Raw genomic sequence first — 22,910 nt, 5'->3', positions numbered from 1 at the left:
ATGATCTGTGTTATATTACATGCATACGCATGCACACACACACCACACAGGCTGGAACAAAAGCAAGCACATGTAAAAATGCATCTTGGAGCCAAAAAAAAAAAAAAAGAAAGAAAAAAAAAAAAAAAGAAAAAAAAGGGGGGGAATTCAAATATAAATCCTATTAGTGCAGCAGTATCCCGCTAATTGCAGTAAGTAAGTATTAGGCATTAGGTACTGTATTAAATATAAACCTCCGGCTTTGTGGGAGAAGTCTCAAATTTTGTCTCCAGGGGGAGCCATTCAGGATAAACGATGCAACTTGGTCTCCGGCTTCTGAGGAAGCAGCATAACCCACACCTCACTTACGTGTTCACACCAGCTAGATTACATGGAAATCTTCACAGTAACTCAAGCCCATTTAATTATTCGGTAAATCTTAGCTATGCTGCTACTGGTGGATTAATCTGTTTATGCAGTTAGCTTCTATGCTGGGGCTGTGTAGCACTAATCCGTGAAAGGCCCACTGTTCCTTTTCATCCTGTGATCATTTGTCTCTCACTGTGCTGATGTCACTTTTTAATGAATTTTTAGCAATCTGAGTAATGCCAGATAACCAGACTTGGAACTCCCTACAGCACAGCATGCTGTTTTCATTGCAGCACACACTCAAAAAAAAAAAAGAAAAAAAAAAAAATCATATTTCCTAGTTCAGGTAGGAATTATATAAATTAGGAGGTGAAGGTAAAATGAGATTCGAAGCACCAGGCCGCTCAATTTCATAAAATCTTTAATGACCATATAAATTAACCCTGGAAAGGCAAAAGGTCACAGACACACATTTGCATACACTCTTCTATTCACTTTTGATAAGCAGAGCTTTTATGCAGGGAACATGATACAATTAACCCTTCAGGAACCATACAAAATGCAGCTACCGACATTTTAAGTGTCAAGCATTAACTGAAAATTACACACTGCATAAAATTTTCATTGTAAATGCTATAGTGATTGAAAGGGGAAATAGTGGCCCTCTTCGCACCCCATGTTTTATTAATAACATTCTGACAGCCGAATGAAATATCCTCTGTCATATGTAGCAGCTGAGCACAAAAAAATTGCTGCTTAGTGCCTTACTTGCCAGCCATGCACTGAAACTGTATGCCCAGGCAAACAACCCTCAGATCGATGCGGCGCACCTATCTGATTCTCAACTCTCTGTAAAACCTTTTGTAAATCAGAAGAGGAAAACACAGCTGCAATTTTGGAATCCAAACCAAAAAAAAAAAAAAAAAGAAAAAAACCAACAAATCTCACCCACAGATCAATGTGTTTTGCATTGACATCAAAATACAATAGGTTACGACTAAGCATGCGTGCCTACTTTTTGGAACAATACAGGGAGAAAGACGGTCCTCTCTTTTAAAAATAATTGTGTCTTAAAAAACACCAAACCTTTCCATCAAAATGGAAACCTCCTACACACAGTTTCAGCGCTCCCAGCCCCGCGGCCCCCCACCCCCTCCCGTGATGATAGCTAATCAAACATGGTAGGCATCCCTGTCGCAGCTGGACGTGGGGCTGTGTTTGTCAGGGTGGCGGGGGAGCGCGGTTCGGGATGCTGCGAGCCTGTGATCATGCCCGGCTCGGGCTGTGTTAATGCCGAGCGAGCACACATGAGGCTCGTATCCATTGTCAGGCCCCGTGGCCTCACGGAGACGATGGCAATCCCTTTTCGACTCATCCTTGGGAACGGACGCGTTGCTTCTTTTACTAGATTTACTGGCCCAATCCCCCTGGGCTGGAAAATGAAGTGTCAAAGTGCTACCGAGTGTCCTTATCTTGAGGGGACATAAAATTGTAAGGGCTATCGTGGCACATATTAATAAAACATTGTGTGTGTGTCAGGCAAAGAGAAAGAAAATTATGAAGGTACTAAAAGAAAAGCTACAGTATCATCTGGGTCTCATCAGACAATTTTTGCAGGGTGCTCTTCTGTTTTTCTGGTATGTGTTTTAAGTGTGAGAGAAATTCCCAGACATGTTCTCCTATACATCATCGCGGTGTCTGACCTCAGCCTGACCCTGGCAACAGTTTGAGAAATCTGAATGTGAACAAAGACTCTGTGTCAGCAGCAGGGAGAGATTGCGGGATAGACTTTCCCCATCAACTTAATCGCAAACAGCAGTTCTGAGGCCATAACTTTACAGGGCTCTACCAAGCCACAAACACATAACCTTTAGAGGTGAAACTGCCCCCCACTTTCCACCCCCCTTCTGTGATTTTTCTCAGACTTGCGGTGCTCCCTTTGATGTAGCAAGGCAATTAGCTCTAATGTTCAAGTACTGCAGACCTGTTTTATGGTTTGAAAGGTGAGAGCTGTTTATTACAGGTAGGCTCCTGGGGGCCATAAAGGCTTTGCAAATTTTTAATCATGCAAAAAACTAATCAAAATGTAACTTATACACACCATAAAAATTAATATCATTATTATGCATGGTATAAATTGCCTGCCTTGGCTTTCAATGGTACTCACTTCTAGAAAATACATTTGGCATTCATTTCAGAAATATGTATGGCATTCACTTCAGAAATAAATTTCATAGACAGAAATGATAATACAACTTCTTCTATTTTCCTTCAAAATTACAGAAAGGCTGTCTAAGATTCACACTGTCAAGACATTTATCAAAGGAACAAGATGGAAATAAAACAGCTCTAACTTAAAAGCAGTGAGCAAATTGAAAAAAAATCCTTAAGACCATCCATTAGAAGGGGATATGTAATGAAGTGTTCTATCAAAGACACTACATACCTACACCAAGATGCTACAAACATCTCTTTTTAGTAATATTTTTGGTTTTACTTCATATGCTAAACAACAAGGACACTATTCAGTTACAAAAATGTGATGGCCCCTGCTCAAAGACACAAAATTATCAGTTATTATGTATCAACAAAACACAGTGTGACGGTGCTACAGATTCCAGAGCAAGTCCTGATGCTCTGTTTTAAATTTACAAGAGTCCTGCCTATATACATTTACAAATGTCAGCTTTGAAAATGAATAGAACACTGGATTCAAATGTACTTTAATGGCTTTAATAACACTCACTATTGCAATATGATATTTTATTCACACCTGGTTTTATTTTGTCCAAATGTTGAAAATTTCTTTTGATGTTGGATCTCTAGAGTTAAACCATTATCAACCCTTTTCCTCACAACTGACTTCGAATTAAACACAAAAATGAGGTTAGCCATCTGCACTAAAACTGTAAAATAAGGGAAAATTGAAAAGTTAAGCTTCAGTGTTAATGTTACTCAGCTGATACTATATATTCTATGTCATATATTTTAATATGTTAATCTGCACTCTTAGGCCGCAATTCTATATCGATTTTATGAAGGAAGACCCTTACGACCTTCCCCAGCCTGATGAAGTCAAGATGTGTCATGATTTCAATTGCAAAATCCAGGTCTCAGCCAAAGTTCAGTAGCAGATACCAGCAGCAAAATTAGATGAATGTTCATGCATAGATTAGAAAGCCTGACTTACTGAGATGCAAATAAAGGAATAAATGCATCCAGCATATCCAAGGGAAGGTACAGAGAAACAAATAATATTTTTTGAAATAAAATATTGAATAGTTAAAACAAGACATGGCCAAGTTGAAACAATCTTCTGTAATTTAAGTGCACTGTGATAATCACAGAGGCATATCAATCACTTTTCCCAGTGTTTTATCAGAGAAGTTTCCCTACTGATGAGCAGCTTTGTGAGTCTGTCTTCAAGACTATTTAAGAAACATACTATTTTCAAGGGCTGATTTTGGTGGTGTTTTTTGTTTTTTGGGTTTTTTTTAACATCATTGGTATATCAATCAACAGCCAGTGGTTCCTGTTTTGGTCCTGGATTTTGTTGTTGTTGTTGTTGGTATCCCTTTTGCCCTCTCCAAATTGCAAGTAATTTCCTAAATAAGGATGATCTCCTAGTTGTGGGTGAGTAATTGTGGTTATGAGAGAGAAAGTAGGATTAAGCAAGTGTTTGTGGTTGAGGGCCGGATGGATGGAGAAAGAATAAATCAATTGACTAAAGTGGTAAGTAAATAAATATGAAATGAGATATTTTATAAAATAATTGAGGTTTGTTATTCAATATATTCAATAAATAGCTGAATCAAAGGTACCTATAAGTGTTTAGTACAGGTGTATCCTAGGTACAACTGGTAGAGAGAAGGACTTATTAACTATCAGGATGAAAAGGTAGCCTCTAGCAAAGGATAATGGAAGGGTGGGTTGGAGAGATGGACATCCAACAGACAATGTAGGGAAAGGAGGAATGCCTAACAAAAGAAAAAAATCCACAGAATATGCAAGAGAAGCAAAAGTTAACTAAAAGCAGGGGTTGTGGATTTACTTCCAGATTATCTTAGTTATACTACTTAGTTGAGAAATTCTCCCTGATGTCTGGATTGCCATTTATTCACACAAATATACCAGAAAGTATTTTTTCTATTTTCTGTCTGGTCTTGCAGAGCATGCATGAGGAACAGGATGCCTCACTCATTCAGGATCTTGACTGCATCCTCTAGTGGTCATATTTCATCTTCAAATAGGATTTCTAATTTCTCATTTAGGGACTCAAGGGGAATAACGGCACCAACCCACTAATAACTGTTTCTAATCACTGTGTTATATTCAAAACTATAGCTGTTAGAAGGCTCAAGTTCCCACAAACAAGGCTATAATTAGTTGATGATCATCATATTGACCAGAAATTGCTAACTGGCAGTTAGTATCAAATTGTATCATTTTGTTTTGTGGTGCATCATTTGAATTTTTATAGCGGTCTAATGCTTATTTTCTTCTGGTTGAAATGTATTACTGTGTCAGAGGAGGCCGACTACAAAACTGTCTGAACAGAACATGCTGTGGTGGCTCCTTCCCAAGGAATGTCACAGATCACACCCACTTTATGCACCCGCTCCACCCAGCAGCCAATATTCCCCACTTGCCATGCTCAGCCTCACCCCTCTGGCTGCTGCAGAGAGGCAGCTTTCATCTACTCCTTTTTGCTTCTGAAGGTAGAAAAGATTCATTATCACCAGCTAATTTGCACAACACTTTATTATTTCCTAATCTCTTTGGTTGTTGGGTGTTTTGTTGGCATTTTTTGTTTGGTTGGTTGTTTTTTGTTGTCCTTTCCTTTCCTTTCCTTTCCTTTCCTTTCCTTTCCTTTCCTTTCCTTTCCTTTCCTTTCCTTTCCTTTCCTTTCCTTTCCTTTCCTTTCCTTTCCTTTCCTTTCCTTTCCTTTCCGCTCCTGGAGAAGCAAAAGGCATGTTCTCACCAGACGTTTAGAAGGGTGGGGTGTCCTTTCCAGTCTGGCTGCTGAGCAAGCTCTCCTTTTCTCTCATTGCTGGCTGGGAATGACTGCTTTCTAGTCTTCCTCCCATAGTCTCAGAGTAAATCGGAAAAATCAGTGTGTTTTACTCTGATGATGGTGTAAAATGTGGAAAAAAAAAGTTGGTAAACTTATGCTGAGCCATACTGCTTTATCCGAAAATGGGAAAATCCGTGTATTATATTTTTGTTGTTTTATTTCTACATTAATATTTTATCAAATATACTGCAAGAGGCAAAAAAAGCATATGCTGACAAAACCATTAATAGAGAATGTCAGCTATTCAGAATGAAACTCAGCAATGTTTTCCAGATGTGATTGAAGATGTACAGTTAATCATTTATTATGCAAAAAGGGATACTTTTCTTACTTGGCCATCTCCATAAAGGCATTGAAGCATGAATCTGTATTGAGAACAGTCAAACTTTTCCAACTGGTCGGTACTTTTCTTTTGGCTGCCATCACAGTTCATAGAAACTGCTGTTTCCCCCATCAGCAGAAGGCAGGAAGAGCACTAGCATTGTCTGACTTGAAGGCTAATATATTTCCATCAAGGTTATTTAGAAAAGAAACTTAAACCTTATTGTTAATTCTTATTCTACAGGCTGGATACACATAATTTCAGGCACCGCTCTAAGCTTCCTCCCTATGGAGGGAGAGACGCGTATCTTCAGGGAGCAACTCAGACTTCACACAGGCTGAATGGTCTTATTCCTCCCTGAATACAGAGGGATTTTAGAGTGAAGTTTAGTGTTTGGAGTGGAGACTTTTCATCCTGACATGGCATCTAAATTCTGGAAGTTAGGTGGATGAACCCAAGCCTAAGAGCGTGACCAAAGATCAGAAAGTCAATGAGAGTCTCCTCATGACCTTCACCAGTTTACTGGGTGCTCCTTTTTAGCCTGTGGAAAAAAAAAAAAATACTGGATCTTCAAAGATTCATTCACCTTTTTTTTTTATAACTCTCGCTCAGCCTTGTTTTACTTTTTTGTGTTGCTGTTCAATCTGCATGTTCAATGTCCCTTCATACACAAACTCTTCTACTGTCCGTGATGTCTTGCATTTTTTCTTACCTTCTACTTGAGCTGAGTTTCCTATACATCATGCAATTGGTGAGATTGGCTCTCCCATTCACAGTTTCCAGAATAAGTCTTTAGAGTGCATTTACAAAGAAATCCACAATGTTAATTAACAGCTCATTTAAAATGTCATTTAAATGACATATTTTATTAGTGACTCAGTTTTTGGGTCTCTCTCTGAAGAGCACTGTAAAATCCTTCTCATCTACCTTCCAGACTTTCTTTCTTTTCTTTTTTGGCTCACAAACAGTATGTCTCTGAAATTATCTGTAAAGAAATCTGTTAGTGCATATATTTCTCCTTTGCCTTTTGAGAATACTCAAGTAAAAGAATTTATTTTCTTTGCCATCTCCAGATCATTTTGGGTTAACTCTTTATCCTCTGGTGGTCCAGCAGACCTAATGACTCTTCTGCAGGCTTTCTATTTCTGAGGTGCTTTAACAATTCCTGTTTAGCTCTTCTAGGTACTTTCACATATTTTCTCCTCTTAGCCAACCTATGTTCAGTTTTATTAACATCACTTTGGCTTTATTTCCACTTTTAAGGATAGTTTTTTCTGACCTGAATAAATTCCTGTACTATGCCTTGCCATGTAGCTAACTACAGACCTCCAGTTCAAATATTCCCCTTTCTTGATGTTAAGTGTTGCAGGCAGAAGTAGGTGATCTATTTGCAGTGAATAAAATTTTCCCTGAACATAAACATGTTTTGTCTCTTCTGATTTTTTCTTTTTAATGTGTACAGAATTATTTCATTTGGCCTCGTTTGTTTGTTTTCCACAGTTACCTGACAAATATTCAATAGCATAGAGAGAAGTCCATGGATTTTCTACAAACTTATTTTTTGCAAATATCACTTAAGTCTTAAGTGTTCAAAAGTTTGTCTTCTTTAACATACACATATATGAAGTACCCTTTGGTTTTTTGAAAAGATAATACAGGTGCTTTGAGCTCTTCCTCCAACTTAGATCAAAATGCTTGAGCAACGTGTATGAATATTCACCAAGACTTCCACTGCAAATTCCTTCAAAAATCTCCTGTAAAACCTGGGCTTCCTGGATCAGCTGTTTCTGTACTATACAAAATATAGTATACTGACACATGTTCTGTTATTGACACAGAAGGAAAGGATAAAAGGCTGCTCATCGAAACCTGCAAAAGTAGCAAAAACCAATAGTATGTTCCTGCCTCCCTACTCTCTCCTATCCCTTCTGTTACTGTCTTTCCTTGCCTCCATCCAGTCCCAACCTGGAAAATTTGCATAACAAGCTTCTGTGTCATTACTCAAGTATTATGAAGTTTTGTGGAATGTTCCTGATTTGTATTATAGTATTTTAGTGTGTTTGGGATCTGTAGCCATAACATGACAAATCTCTGTCCCCTTAATCCGCAAGAGCCTACAGAAGCCTTTCAATTTGAGTGCTATGCTACAGTACCTAAAACTGGTCTTTTCTTGCTGCATTGTTTTAGGACAGGGATTACACTATGCTATTGATTACTCTGAGGCTTGAAACTCAAGTCCACTGTCAAGTTTGTTGGAGGCACTTGCAAGGCATGCTCTGAAGATGAGCAACATTGGTTGGTTCTTAGTCCAATAATAGGTAATTCATAAATACTGAAATAGAGTAAACTGCATACACGGTTCTTCTAAATTCAAAAATGCCGGTTATATCTAGGAGTTCTCCCAGGGCCAAGTCAGGCATTTCAGGTCACCAAGTCTTGCTGTAAAGTTTCTTGTATCACAGCAACAGAATGTCATGGGTGGCTTTATTTGTAACCATTTCTCTTTTTACTAATTCAGTGCAACACTCTAGATATTTTCCTCCATCTTTTCCTCTTTCATTTTTTTTTTTTTTAATTCTTATGTGTAGTATACTACACTACTATTGCCTTTGCTACATGTTTGTCTAATTTGAATAGTTTTTGTCCCATGCATAGTTTAAATAACACACCCCCCCCCATCCCATTAATTTTCATTGTCAGCAGTGTAATTCTATCTGTGTGGAAGCAAAGGACAACCCTTGCCTATAGAGTCCCTGCTCACAACTGCTTAATGAGCACCAATCTACAGTGTCAATTTAGGCAAGACCCTGAAATGCCTTATCAGGTGGTTCTGTTGATAGCACTGAAAATACTTCAGAGAAAGCTTCTGGACAAGGCCTGAACTTAAAATTTGTTCTTAATGACTCCAGAAAAGTTGATAGGGCCACCCATTTGTAAGCTTAAGGTAGGCTTCCCACCATACATATGCCTTTTTTTTTTTACTTATAACTTCAGTAAACTTTTAAGTGCTTGGTCTGAAATCAGTGGCACTGAATCTCTGCTGCAGGTTGGATATCATGTGCATTTCTTTTTTTTAATTTCAGCCAAAATGATTCATCTATTTCTAAGAATAGGATTAGGACAAATAGATTTTTACATTTCTATATATGTTTTGGAAACCTTTACTGTTCTGATGATTTTAAACTGGAAGACAAAATTTGGCCAATGGGATGATGTCTGGTATGTGCCATCTTGGATTAAACTGCTCAAATTCAGCCAAGCAATATAGTTTTGAAAATTCTGCATACCCATGCTCGGAATAGCTGTTTGTACTGAAGAGCTAAAATTCTCCTAGGACTCCATAATCACTGAACACACACTTCCCACAGTGCTGAGAGCTCACCAAAGTGCATATTCAGTCACATCCCACAGAGCTGCCACAAACCCCTTCACCCAGTTCCTACGTGTACTAAATCACGTGCATGCCATACTCATAGAGGAACTTAGATCAGCTTAAATAGGTTTTCTAAAATACAAATTCTTGTGGCAGCTTCCCTGTACAACCAGACTGCAACTATAGCATCCTTGCTACTGTAAAACTGAACTTTCCCTTCTTATTATTATTCTTTTGCTGCTCTTTGTCATTGTGCAGTGCACTGGGATCTCATTGCTATAGCAGGACAGAAGCAGCTTGTTCCACCTGTGCTAGCAGGTTGGCAGAAGCAAAAGAAGTATGGAAGTGCAACTTTGTGGTTTAGAGAAGGAATGGGGGAGAAGTAAACAGAATGTGTCCAAGGAAAATGACATGAAAGACCACAAGATGGAGGAAGAGAAACTGAGGTGGCAATTAGGATAGAATGAAAAATAGGTAGAAGTCAGGAGACTAGGACTAGAATTAACAGTGTACCAAATTCCAGCAGAAAACTGGACTTCAGGAGATAGAGCTGGCTGGGACCAAAAATGCAGACCGCTGTAATCTACTAAGCAAATGAGGCAAAGACATTAAGACATGCTGAGAGGCTTGTGCAGGAATATTAAAGCTGGCAGTCAGCAGGGGCGTGAACATGCATGGATGGATGAGGAAGGGATCTGGGAATGGACTAGAATTATAGAAGGGACGTCTGAAGAATGAGCAGCAGAAGTAAGCAAGAAAAATAGAGATCACTGGTGGGGTGGTAAAATTACGTACAAAATAGTGAGAGGATAGATGTGGAGAGAAAATGATAGGTAAAGATAGTGATTGCTAGGCAAAGATACTGAAAATTAGTGCAAGTAAAACATGTTGTCCCCCACACTCTGAAATTAAATCCCTGATTTTCCAGTCTTATAAATATTTTTCTGGCTTACCACACTACCCTTCACCAGTGCTTGTCCACAGTGAGGACAAAAACCTTCTGCTAGTCTCAGTTGGTTGAATAGCTCTAGTAAAAGGAGTTTGCATAGCAAATCCAAACCCAGTGATGTTGCATCTGACTTTCAGTATAGTACAACAGTAACTTTTTTTTTCTAGTTTCAGTTTTGAAAAATAATTATGAGACTATAGATGAAAACAAACAAAAGAACTATGCTTTTAGATCCATTAATAGTATCACAGAAGTAAAACACTATAATATGTTAACAAATGAATCAATGCACTTCCATTGTGACACAATCTTTAATTTCCTGATCAAGCTCTACCTTATGGCAAAGCCTCTTGTCCTATTCACTGCACAAAATCACTGATACTTACTTAGTGAAATGCTATTCAAGATTTTGTTTTCTTCTTACTATTTAGGATATGGACACATGTTTTATTTGCTATGTCTCTTCAACCCATTCTGAAAGCCAAATTATTAATTTCAATGTTGACTTTTTATTGCTGTACAAACATAATGAATTTATCTTCATTATGTGCAAAGAGATGAGTAGGCAATTCTGCAATTTCAGAAGGGGAAAGAATAGAAAAATTGAGGTTAAAAAAAATCTACCAACTTGGAGAACTCAGTTTGATATAGATGGGACACAATTTTTCCAAGTACATAGCAATATATAGCACTTTATATGCTGAAAGCACAGCACTGATTGCTTTCATTTGCAGCTCTGTGTGTTCAGCACTTATTTAACACTATAGTACAGCCTCAAATCAAGCACTCAGAAAATGAAGGCCACACAGTCAGTGAACTCCTATGAAAAGTCTGGGTAAGGTGACCGCTTAGGATAAAAAAAATAGATCTATCCAGCAGAGACAGATATGGAAGCAAGTTCTCCAGTTGTCTTAAACATACCCCATTATTTCTCTTCCTGGCATTCTCAGCCTCCTTCACTACACACTTCCTGAATTTATCAGCAAACACGGTGAGGCTCTAAACCCATTTTTGCCATCCCTGCACAGTACTTATTCATCCATATCCCCATGCAGCTCCATTCAGAAACGCTTTGTAACCATGTAATTACAGACCATATCTTCATGCATACACACGTGGTGCTGAATTAAGGTAGTACAGCATATATTAGTCCTTCTTGATTATGAAAGTGGCTTTTTTGAGAGGCAGAAGCAAACCTGCTCTACTATACCAATATATTAACCTCCCATTTTCTTGTTCAGGCATTTAAGTTCAACAAGCAGCATATATTTACAGGTGTTGTTATCTGAATATTATCTGTAAAATATAAAGTCATAAAATTCCTAAGAGTAGACTGTAAGGCTGTGCACAAGGATTTTCCTGCACAAATCAGGTTGAAGTTCACAGGCGTAGTCTGAATAAAACCTCATGCAGAAATGTAAGATTTTGCTTATTCACTTTATCATATTAGACCCAGGCTTAGCTAATTAGGAATAGGGCTTAGAAGTAACAGAATTTAGGAATAGTCCAGTAACTGTAGTTAGCAAGTATCATACAGAGTGCAGAGTGTCTTCTTTTTATTTTATATATGTGCTAATACTGATGAAATTTAATAATTTTATTAGAGCTTGCAAACACTGCTTTCAGACATACACCAGTCAATTCACACATTTTGTAATTACAAAAAATACTATAACTTCCCTTATGACAGAAAGAGACATGTAAAGATGAGGCACAATTACTGTTTGGCAGATGTGCTATATTTGTGACAATTATTGTTTTGTTTTTGAACCAAAATGTTTTGATTACCTCAGCATAAATTAGCTCCACAGTCATCACTAAGCTGAGAGAATGAGGAAAAAAAATGGACTTTGTAAAATATTGGCAAGGATTGGCTTTGCTTGAGTAAGTGTATTCACAGAAGTTCAGATCTTCAGCAGTCATACTACAGAAAAATGGGCTTAAGTGAACACACAATGTTTGACTTCCAGAAGTGCTGGGTGTTATCTCAGCACCTATGGACTGAAAGCTGAGCAGTTTTAAGAATCTACACAATCTCAGAGAAATTAGCAAAACCCCATACATTAGGCACAGAGCCTTTTTACCGATGCAAAATAGATGGTCAACACCTGGCCTTTAAGCAAATTTTATAGTCCTCATTAAAGATATATCCTCCATACACACTAACCCACAAATACATTGAGAAAGTTCCACTCATTTCAAATCATCTGTTCACAAAACCATGTGTGCTGGGCTTTGAGGTCTGGGGATTATAACAGCCACTAGTTTATAGTAGTATTTCGCTTCAGAAGTGGAACATGATGTGAAGTAAGCAGCAAATAACTTCCAAATCAGAAACAAACAAACAAACAAAAAACCCCATACCAAACACCAAAACACACACACACACACAAAACCCCCACACACCTATGAAGTTGCTTATTACAAGAGCAAGATTAATTTAGGCACCTTCATAAAAAAACAAAAATAAATTCTGCCACTTACTGTATAGTTAATCCATGCATTTTTAAAGACTTCTATTTTTAGTCTCATACAGCATCTGAGCATACTGTGTTGAGTTCTTTTTAAGATATGGGTAAAAGACCTTCATTTATCTTAAAAACAAAACCAAAAGTTCTATTCTGTGAAAATTAACTAAGTGGCTTTTAAGCACAGACCTAGTTAGCTACCTTAATGTTGCTGATCTGTCCAGTCAGTCAGATCTGTTGATCTGGGGACATTTCTGAGGAACACACATGAAAGACAGGACAAGCATTTCAGATAACTGTGTGAGGATGTAAGATGAAGCAATTACCACAGGCACCACACTTTTCTGTCTAAACAATCCTTTTTTGAAATATACTACCTTTAGTATCCCAAAGAATCTTGGGCGGATATCCTTTCTTTCCTGTATACTACATATTTATTTGCTTGCCACTCATGAAACCTTTTAAAATGTATTTTACGGTGAAGAATCAGTGACGTGGTTCAACTCACAGCAGAAACTAGATTCAAGACTTTTTCTGTTGTATTTGTAACAGCCTCTGTCCCACAAGCACAAGTTGGGGAACTGAGAGGCATGCCATAGGCTTTCTCAGAATTTGTTGTGAAGATGAAATGAGGTATTATCGATGTCATATGAACACGGTTTGGGCAGGAATTAGTCATCAGCCTGTCATTTTCATTCTTCCGGATGCTTTGTGAAAGCTCCTCCATCTGGTTAGCCCAGCATACTTGAAATAGTCAATATCAGCATCAGCACAGATAAACATACTGATAATATTCTCAAATGATGAGGAAATAGAAAGAGACTCTTCATTCAAGGCTTTTCTGAGTTAGTATCTATTTTGGACTGTATGTGACAATGAGGTGACATTCCTCACTCATTCTATCACGTGGAGCACACAATCTGTCAGACTGACAAATGCCATGTTTTAGCTGATGGCTAAGAGGGACCATATACATGTTTCTGTAGCTTCAGAGGATGTCAGTCTGGCAGGACACCTAAGGTCAAATTGATTGCGTGGCTTATGTCACTTCCAAGATTATGTGTACAAACAGAGCATGTTGCTTTTGGGTACCATCTTGCACAGTTGATACAAAGTTGGACTTCATAAAAAAGTTAAAATAATTTTGATTGTTCACATAGAGAAAGGAGAAAGAAGAATCGATGGACAAGGTGACTTCAACAGAAACTGGGAACAGAAGGTATTAGAAAAACTACACAACTTTTTCCTTGCTCCTAACTGGGGAAGAGAGATGTTTCGACATGAAAAAACAAACTCAAAACTTGTATTTCATCAACCATGGGATTAAGTAAAACTACTTTGCATTCCTGGGATAAGAAAACTGAGGTATCAGTGCAACAAAAATAATTTTTATCTTTATTTAACTCAGACATTTTAAGTCAATTTTTAAAATAGAAAGAAAATACTATTCCAAAATCATTTTATGTGCTATGACAAGCCCTAACATGCTGCCTTTCTAAATAAAACAGGAACAGGATTGGTTTTGAGGTCTGTTAGGGTACCTGGAATGTATTTCAGCTATTTCTGAAAAATCAGCTACCATAACTTTAAGAAAAACAAGCTGAACATGGAATCTGATTCAACTAGGTCTTCGTCCTTGCAAGTTAGTAATTGAAAATCATATAAGAAATATAACTTGAGACTACTATGAACTCAGTATAACTAAGTTTGAACTCAACCCTAGTTTCTAATAGAAAAAAAAAAATCAAATGTGAAAATAATATTGCTAAATACTTCAGACAGCATGCAGGTTCAGCAGCTTTCAATGAATTGCTTCCAGAAACAGTGGCTGATCAAACTCTAAGGAAGACTTATTTCATGTATTCCTTCATTCAAAAAGAGAAAAATTTTCAGAGAAAATTGTTTTCAGTCCTACTTCTGTCATTCATTCACTCCCAGCAAAAGAATGGTCCTCTACTGGAAGCCAAGACCTGTTCCTCAGCTTGTAACCATCAAAGTCAAGAAGGGTACTTCTGCGAGCTAAGTTATAGATATGCATTACTGTTGGCAACATGGGAGACAGGTCTTGTTGCAGAAACATATAAAGATAGTGGTCAGCTTTTCAATCTTTCAATAAAAGTGTCATGGTGGGTGCTATACTCACAATCTCAGTTTATGGAGTTATGCAAGAATGTGAACTTTCACTGGATAAAAAAGCAGAATAAAATAATGTCATAGTTGTGGGAAAAACAGAAGAAGGAGAAGGAGAAGAAGAAGGAGAAGGAGAAGGAGAAGGAGAAGGAGAAGGAGAAGGAGAAGGAGAAGGAGAAGGAGAAGGAGAAGGAGAAGGAGAAGAGCAAAAAGAAGAAACAATCAAAAACTACCACCACCCTTTCTAAAGGCTTAAGCAAAAAGAAAGCTTAAAACTCAAACACAAATGTATTATAATCAACTCACAGTTATCGAGAGTAGTACAAGGGTGGGGTTACTTTAAATAAAGCAAAACCATATGTAAACTACACCAAAAGAACACATTTAGTACATTCACTTTTGAAGTTATTCACTTAATTTCACTTGTATATAGCTACCTATGGAAAGAAGGAATGGCATCAAATCGCAGTGAGCAGAGCAGGCCTGGTAGAGCAATATTTATTTTGTGTCATGCATTCTGCAGCAGTGGGCTGCAGCCAGCGGTGTGGGCAGCAGACGGGCTCCGGTTGAGCCACAACCCAGGTAATCTGTTCACAGATAATTCAAATTTGACTGCTTTATAAATCTCAGGAATTTTAATGCAGTCTCATGACTGTTGAGTTACGGAGTTGAAAATATTACAAACTGTCAAAAAATACAAGCCACCCTCCAAAAACCTTCCCTCAATTAAATTCCCTTGGATGTAACTTAGAAAAACTGTAATCCTTGTAAAAACCTTTTTACTGAATGTCTCCACCTATGTTTTTTCCCTCCAGCTGCAAGCGTATGAAAAAAGTAGTTGAGAAATGAAGAACGTGTGAAATTTGATAATTAGGTTAATGACAACAATAAAAAGAAACCCTTGAGAAATTGAGGACAAAAAATCTTTTATTGGAAAGATGTTTTCTTCCTTAGATGAATTATAGATCAACTCTGTGGAAAACACTGTTTGATAATTATTCTAGAGCTCCTATGATTAAGAAAACAGTACACAGCCTGTTCCATTTTAAAGTGTCTCCACCCTTGCTTAAGCAGGAACGCAGTTACAATAATTTTATGGTACATAAAATGAAAACAGTTGGCCTACCAAGTAACAGTGAAGGAACATAGCTGGTTTTATAGATGTATAGTATCATTTAGAACCCTGCTGTTTCATTTGAATTGTCTTGAATCTTTTTTATCGTTTCTTCGTCTAACCTAATTTGCCTAAACCCCTTATTTAATATTCTTCCTACTGTTTGTTTATTTCTCACTGAAAGAGTGTAATAGCAACAGAAACGGTAATATAATATAAACAAAGGCTAGAACTGGTGGTGTATCTTCTTAGAAGTGTGAACATTCGTCTATCTCTTTCGATTCCGGTGTTTCAAGAATTTTCTTTGTTAAGGAAGAATTTAATAAGACAAATAATCAGTCATGAAGAATGAAGTAGAGCTCTGCTAGTGACTGCTGAGCCCAAATGATGCATTGTACAAGGAAGAAGACAATACAGTAATTCTTTGTAATAGAGGACACCAAAATAACAAGAAGCTCACAACAGAAGTTCTAAACTATTATAATGAACTCTGGGACTTAAGACCAGATCTTAGGTTTTGATAAAGTTGTTTTTCATTGCTTCAGCAGCACACAGATGCCTAAAAGACAGTTTAAGTGGCTGGGAGGAAAGCCTTAAAATGAAAAGGATGCCCAGTGGCACAGAGCCAATGTAGCTGGTTCATTCAAAGGGGACATTAGCAATTCCTCTATGTAGAATAAGATATTCCAAATAGCCTTAAGCTGACCTAAATTACACCAGTTTCAAAAAATCTTGGGAATGTCTGAAATTTAACTTAGTTAACTCCACCATTTTCAAATGCAGTCATATTAGGACATCAGTGCAATTCTGGAGACAGGTACATTTGTTAACACTCATGGTAAAATAATATTAAAAAGTTAAAAGTTCTTAAAGAGCTGGAAAGAGAATAAAGCTTGGTTTACTTTCCACATTTTAAAAATCAGAAGGCACATCAAAATTTCTTCCTGAATGGAGCTATTAAACCCATTACAGAGGAAGCACAGTGAAGTTTATAAGAATCTGGCCTTCTGAGAATTTCAATGGGTAAAAGCTGTGGAAATTTCACTTTATTGCCACCATTCTGCCTACCACAAGGGAGCACTTGTAATATTGATTAAATTAGACATGGACAGCAGAAAAATATGTAACATTTATCAAAGCCTACAAGAGTAAGAAAACAAAACCAGAAATTCCATTTGTTATTGTAGGGTCTAGAAAAACATGATGGGATGTACCTTAAACACAACAAGAAAATAGTAGTGCCTGTGTTTGTGTCAATTTTTGGAGAAACTACAGTACCTAATTCTTAGTTTCCAGAAACACCAACTTAAACCCAGAGCCAGCTCACCCTCTTGGGAGCCACAGATACAGTCAAGAACTTGGCCCCTCTCTCTTGACCTGGGCCAGACATCACTTATTCTATCATTCCATCCATATTTATGGCTTTATGCTTCCATATTTAGACCTCAAGAAATTTCACAAGCATCGCCTCACAAAATGAAAATGGTTCTAAGCAAATTGGATTTCATTACTTTCTAGCACATTGGCTGTAAACAGATTCTTTGGCACCTGTGAATAAGGAGAGTATTTTTGCCCTTTGAGTACCTTAGTCAGATACCTTGCTGCAGGATTTGGGGAGCAATATTAATGCTATGGTCAGATGCCATCTTAAAAACTACAAATTCAGATACTAAATGCCTTTGTTCTTTGTAATTAACTATTTGTATTCATAAAGCTTTGACCTATTTTCTGGAAAAAGGCTTTCCCTTTGTCCTTTTTGAACAAAGGCTGAATATTTATTTGTTTGTCCATTTTTAAGATTTTCAATCACTTCCAAAAGGGGATCCCATTACATTTTCTACTAAAAAAACCTGCTAAATTAAGGATGTTCATGATTTTCACTATATCCATGTAAATTATATACTGTTGCTTTGATAGAACCATATTAATTCAGTTTAATACAAATTAGCCAGGAAATCCTTCTGTCTAAAGGTCTTATTTGAAGACCGTTCTAATTCTAACTTGCCCTAAAATTAATCAATGTGGTGACAGTCTCTCCTTCTGTCATACCTTATCATTTTGTAAGAAACCTAATATTTTCCTAAAATCTGCTCTTAGTCTACCAATGATCTTTAGATTATTTTCTATATCACAGTTGCTATGCCACTTCTGCAAAAGTGCCTTCAAAATTCTTCAACACTTGTAAAAGCTTAGTACCACCCACCACAGGATTTGCACTCTCTTATGAAATGCTTGACATTTGTACTGCTTTCTCAAGTCTCTTCCTTTAGACTAGTGAATTAGGAGGTCAATTGTCTCTCCAACAATTTTTTAAGCCTTGCATATCACAAGCATAAACAGAAAGCAGTTGGGATAATAATTTTACACATTCTAAACAAAATGAAACAAAATAAAATAATAAGAAAGAAAAACAAATAAACAAAAACCCACGTTGCCCACATTGCAACCAATAACATTGCTTTTCAGATATGTGTGATGCAAAGATTTCTGCTAGAAGTAGGTTGAAAGCACTTCTACCTCTGAATTGTCATGACAGTTCTTGAGCTCAGGTTGTTGGGTTTTTTTAATTAAAAATTCTAATGATAGGGGTTTGTCAGAAAATATATGCAGAAGACTTGAGAGGTTCTGCAGAAACCAGTCTGTATGAAATGTAACCAAATAATGAAAACCAGCGCAGCACATACATCCCCCCAATGGTGAATAATATGTCAGATAGAAAAACATATTAGCTCAGCCGCTATGTATCTATAATGCACATATTTCACTGGAATCTTTATGAAAACTAAACATACAGCTTTGATTATTATTGCTTAACCAGCTCAATGAAATAAAGGAAGAGGAACCGGCAGATGAACATTTTAGGTTTTGAAGCCACCAGGATAAAATTATTTGATTCACAGCTACACCTCATATATCTGAGTAACATAAACACTAATATCCTGTTTCTTACCCAGGATAGCAAATCTTGTACTGCTTAAATCTAGCTCATCTTGAACTAATGCTGCTTTATAAAAGAAGAGAAAAGCTTATCAAATATTCTTGAGAAATCTCTGAAAACAGTAAATACCAGTCCTTTATTACACACTCTGGAATAAAGTCAAAATTCCGCTAAGTTCCTAGTGTGGAGCAAGTTTGGATGTTTCATAAGTGAGTTTCACCAAAGGTATCATGCACTGGGATTCCAGGCCCATGTGTCATGCTCTGAAACATCTGCAACAGAACATAGCATTCTTAATAAATTAGATAAATAAAAGTGTGCGTTTAATGAAATAATTCTGAAAATATATCTATTCATCCACACAGATGAAAAGCTGTTTATGATTTTGCTTGGTGGGAAAGGGAATTTATAAGGGAGACTTTTCAGCTCCATTGAAATACACCTGGAGTATCTCAATGCGAATACAATATGTGAGTTTAGCAGCGTGAAAGTATATATGCCACAAAGATATTGATAAAAAGAAGATGTGCAATCATTCATATTGCCTTACATGCATCAGTAATAAAAAGTGTTCTATTTTAGCATATTTAATAACATACTGAAAAAAGCCACACATATTTTAGAGTTATGTAATATATTTCTATGTTTTAGTGGAAGGAAAAGTAACTACTTAGAAAAAGTAGGTTTGCATTTTTATGCTAAATTAGTGTTAATTATATTACCACTTACACCACATTCTCAGCCCACTCTTGCAAATTGCTACAAACAATTAGGAACAAAAATCCATTCAAGTTAACAAAATGACAAGTTTTCTGCTAGTTCAGAGTATTTTTAGGCGTGGTATGTTCTTAGCCTGAGTTGGTTTTCATCTGTTCCTGTAATTCACAAGTCCTCAAAATAACTCCGTAACTATTTTTTTTTCTTTTTCTTTTTACACTGTTTAATCAGGATGGGGATCTGAACTGTGAGTTTATCCAAACCAGTCGCCTTTTTAGCGTTTGGGTTTTTTGCTGTGCCAAACCACTTCTGGTGTTTCAAGCAAGGCAATGACAGCATACCTTCTTGTTATTATTTATGCATGGAAGGCCAAACCAAATGCTTGGGTGGGTTGCTGAAGACATGAAGTAGGTAGTTTTTTCCATCCACAGGACCCCATTTACATTTAAATGAACTTGCTCCTTGTGAAAGATTGGCTCCAGCAGAGAATACCACATGACCACAGACATTGAAATTAAATCACAATCACAAGGATAGAAGCCACCAACATGCTGCTAAAAACAACCTACAACACATATCCGCGTTGCCTTATACATGTCAGTAATAAAGAGAAATTGTTCCATTTTATTTTATAAGATTCAACCCATGGTATTTTCTTAATCCATGTATATAATACAACAGTGCTGCTCAGAGCAAGAGTCAAACGAGTAACACACAAAGCTATCTCTGCCATGACTGGATTTCTCGCAAGGGGTAGGAAAATTGTCATGTGCAGCTCCAGGCTTTAAATGGATGATTTCTCCTGGCTGATGCTGGAATGGCACTGACTTGACAAATGTGGGAAAGTCCTCAGCTGTGAGATGGGGGCTTAGGTTGTGGGCTCTTGGTCAATTGAAAGGTTGCATTAAATGTAAATTATAGGACTGTTACTTAGATATATACCCTTCTCAACCAGGTGAAAGGCAAACAGTGCCCTGCACTAATTCACAGATGAACTGGTGATAGGCTTGCTGAATAAGGCAAGCAGGCAGGCAGCAGGCAATTATAATCCTCATCTTTGAAGGAAGGAAGAAAAGGTATTTTTATATAATACCATATTAAATTTCCTTTTTTAAGTGCCTCTATGTGTTTCTTTTTTCAATTTATATAGAAAAGTATTAGGCAAAAATCTACAGCAGAACTGGCAGTAAATATCATAGTAACAATTGCTCTTTTATTAAATATTTATTGAAATAAATTCCTGTGCTTTCTCATTTTTCTTCTTCTGCTTCCAATATTTATTTACAGCTGATTATTAACATCTGCCAGTGTAACAGTTTCATCTGTACAGAAGCCGAAGGGTAAAAAAGTCACACACCCCTTCTAACATGACCTGTAGTTAGACAGAAAACAGTTTTCCCAGTCACCGCTTGGCTTCCTGTCTGTGACCTCTGAAAAGCATTGGAGGCCAGGGTTAATGGCCTTTCCAATCTCTGTGATAAGAATTCATTTTGTTCTATTACCAGCAGTTATCTCAGGAGCCTGCTGCATCACTTCAGCAGGGTTCAATCAATGAGAGGACCTAATGAAGTAACCAGCTGTAGCTCTATTTCCCTGGTCAACTCTATCAGACAAATAAGATCTATCAGTCACATCTTAAGGCCGATCCTAGAAACAGCATCCTCACATGCTGAACCCATATGCATATGAACTAATGATACCTGGCCGTTTCTTTTTAATCTTCCCTTCTAATATGGCTTTTCTCACAGAAAAGAGAACGAAATGGGGTTGAAATGTAGCATTAAGAGGACAATAATGCTGGATTAAGAAACAGGGGATTTTCAGAACAGTGGGAAGCATTTGCATTAATAGCAAAAACAGAGTAAATTGTATTGCATGACAGGTTTTTTTTTCCCGAAGCAAGCCCTATTTTCCTTAGCTGGTAGTCTTGAAAATAAAAAAAATTTGTTTATTATTTTCTGCCTTAAATTATTATGTGTCATAAACAGTTTTAATTATGAGACTTAATTATGGTAATACTTTTCAATCAAATGTCAGTCAAGATAATTGTCAGTCAATTTTAGTTTAAGTTACATCACTGAAAAGAAAAATGTTACTTTTGACAAAATCGTATATATATATAATTTTTTTATTTGTTACAATTAACTTTTTCCTCTCATACTTCAAAAAGAGCTTAATTACTAAGAAGTACAAATTTTCTTTAAAAGGCACTGGATTTGAAAATTGAAAAATCAGGACAATAATAATAAAGGACAACTTCAAGACTTCAGAGCTGTGTACATCAAAGTAAGACTTTATAATTAATTAGAGGGTACAGGAGAAAAATGCAACTCACATTGCTTGTACCAAAATATTGAGTCTGACTTCATCACTAGGTGTGACAAACTAAGTTGTAGCCAGGCCACTACAGGCCTATTACTGAGAGTGCTGTGGGAAGGCATGTTAGAATAGTGCCATTTTTGCTGAAATGTTGAAAGCCACATGTAGCCAAGTTTCTTTTATTAGGTTAATCTCAATGAATCTCATGAAATGAGATTTGTATCCTTTTAACTTAACTGTGTGCTTTACCAAATTGAAACGAAAGAAAGTCTGGCTATGTGCTGCTACGGAGGAAGAGAGATGATGATATCCAAGAAATAAAGCTAAAAATTATAACTATTCAACATGCAGACACACTGTTCACAGAAATGTCTATGTAATTAAAAGCTAAGTATCATTTTGCATATAGTGACACACGCGAAGGATTATGACACACCAATTTGAGAATACATGTGCTTCAAATGAGTGCTTATATCTTCTTTCCCTGTGAGCAAAACAAGGGCATTCCTCTTTTGCAGTCTGCCTACATTAATAAAACAATAGGAATATTACTTATACAGTCAAAGGAAATCCAAGAAATCTTCCTTAATGAAAATCCACTTTAATGAAAAACAAGGGGAAGAATGTGTTTTAATAGTGTACTTTGGTATTTAAGGAAAGCACATTTTTGCCATAGGTACCTAGATACCTTTGAAAAGGACTGAACTATCAATGCTACATATGCAAACAGATAAGATTATGCCTAGCAGGCATTTTGGGAACATCTGTCAATTTTTTATGGAACGCACTGATTGTGGGCTATTGATTGCATTTAAACAAAGTTGTTTCAAAAAAAAAATCAGCTAACAATTCGTGTAGAAAGGACTGATCAATATTTAAATGACTCTCTTCATTGATTTAAAATTAACTTTCAATTAAGAGATCCATAGGACTCTTAACTGCGACACTTATCCATTCAAGAGAAAATAAAGGTACATTTATCGATACACTTAAACAGCAGTGGCTGGTTTCCTATTGATTCAGTCATTTGCGCTGGGATTCGTTAGCGTCATCTGACTTTAACTCGCTTACTAGATCTTCACAGTGTGTAATACTGCAAGATGCAGGAATGTACAAAACGATACAGGAGAATGGACAAAATTAGAAAGTGTTTGCAGA

The 22,910-nt window shown here is 36.9% G+C and overlaps 1 protein-coding gene across 6 annotated transcripts in view; it reads right to left on the bottom strand.

Annotated features, from left to right (window-relative positions):
- Positions 1-22,910, bottom strand: part of ZFHX4 (zinc finger homeobox 4) — a 151,405-nt gene that overhangs the window by 26,247 nt on the left and 102,248 nt on the right. The window lies entirely within an intron of this gene.

This window comes from Columba livia, chromosome 2, assembly GCF_036013475.1.
Source record: "Columba livia isolate bColLiv1 breed racing homer chromosome 2, bColLiv1.pat.W.v2, whole genome shotgun sequence".
Classification (NCBI taxonomy): domain Eukaryota; kingdom Metazoa; phylum Chordata; class Aves; order Columbiformes; family Columbidae; genus Columba; species Columba livia.
Note: the sequence above shows the minus strand (reverse complement) of the source record. Positions and strands in the feature narration are given on the sequence as shown.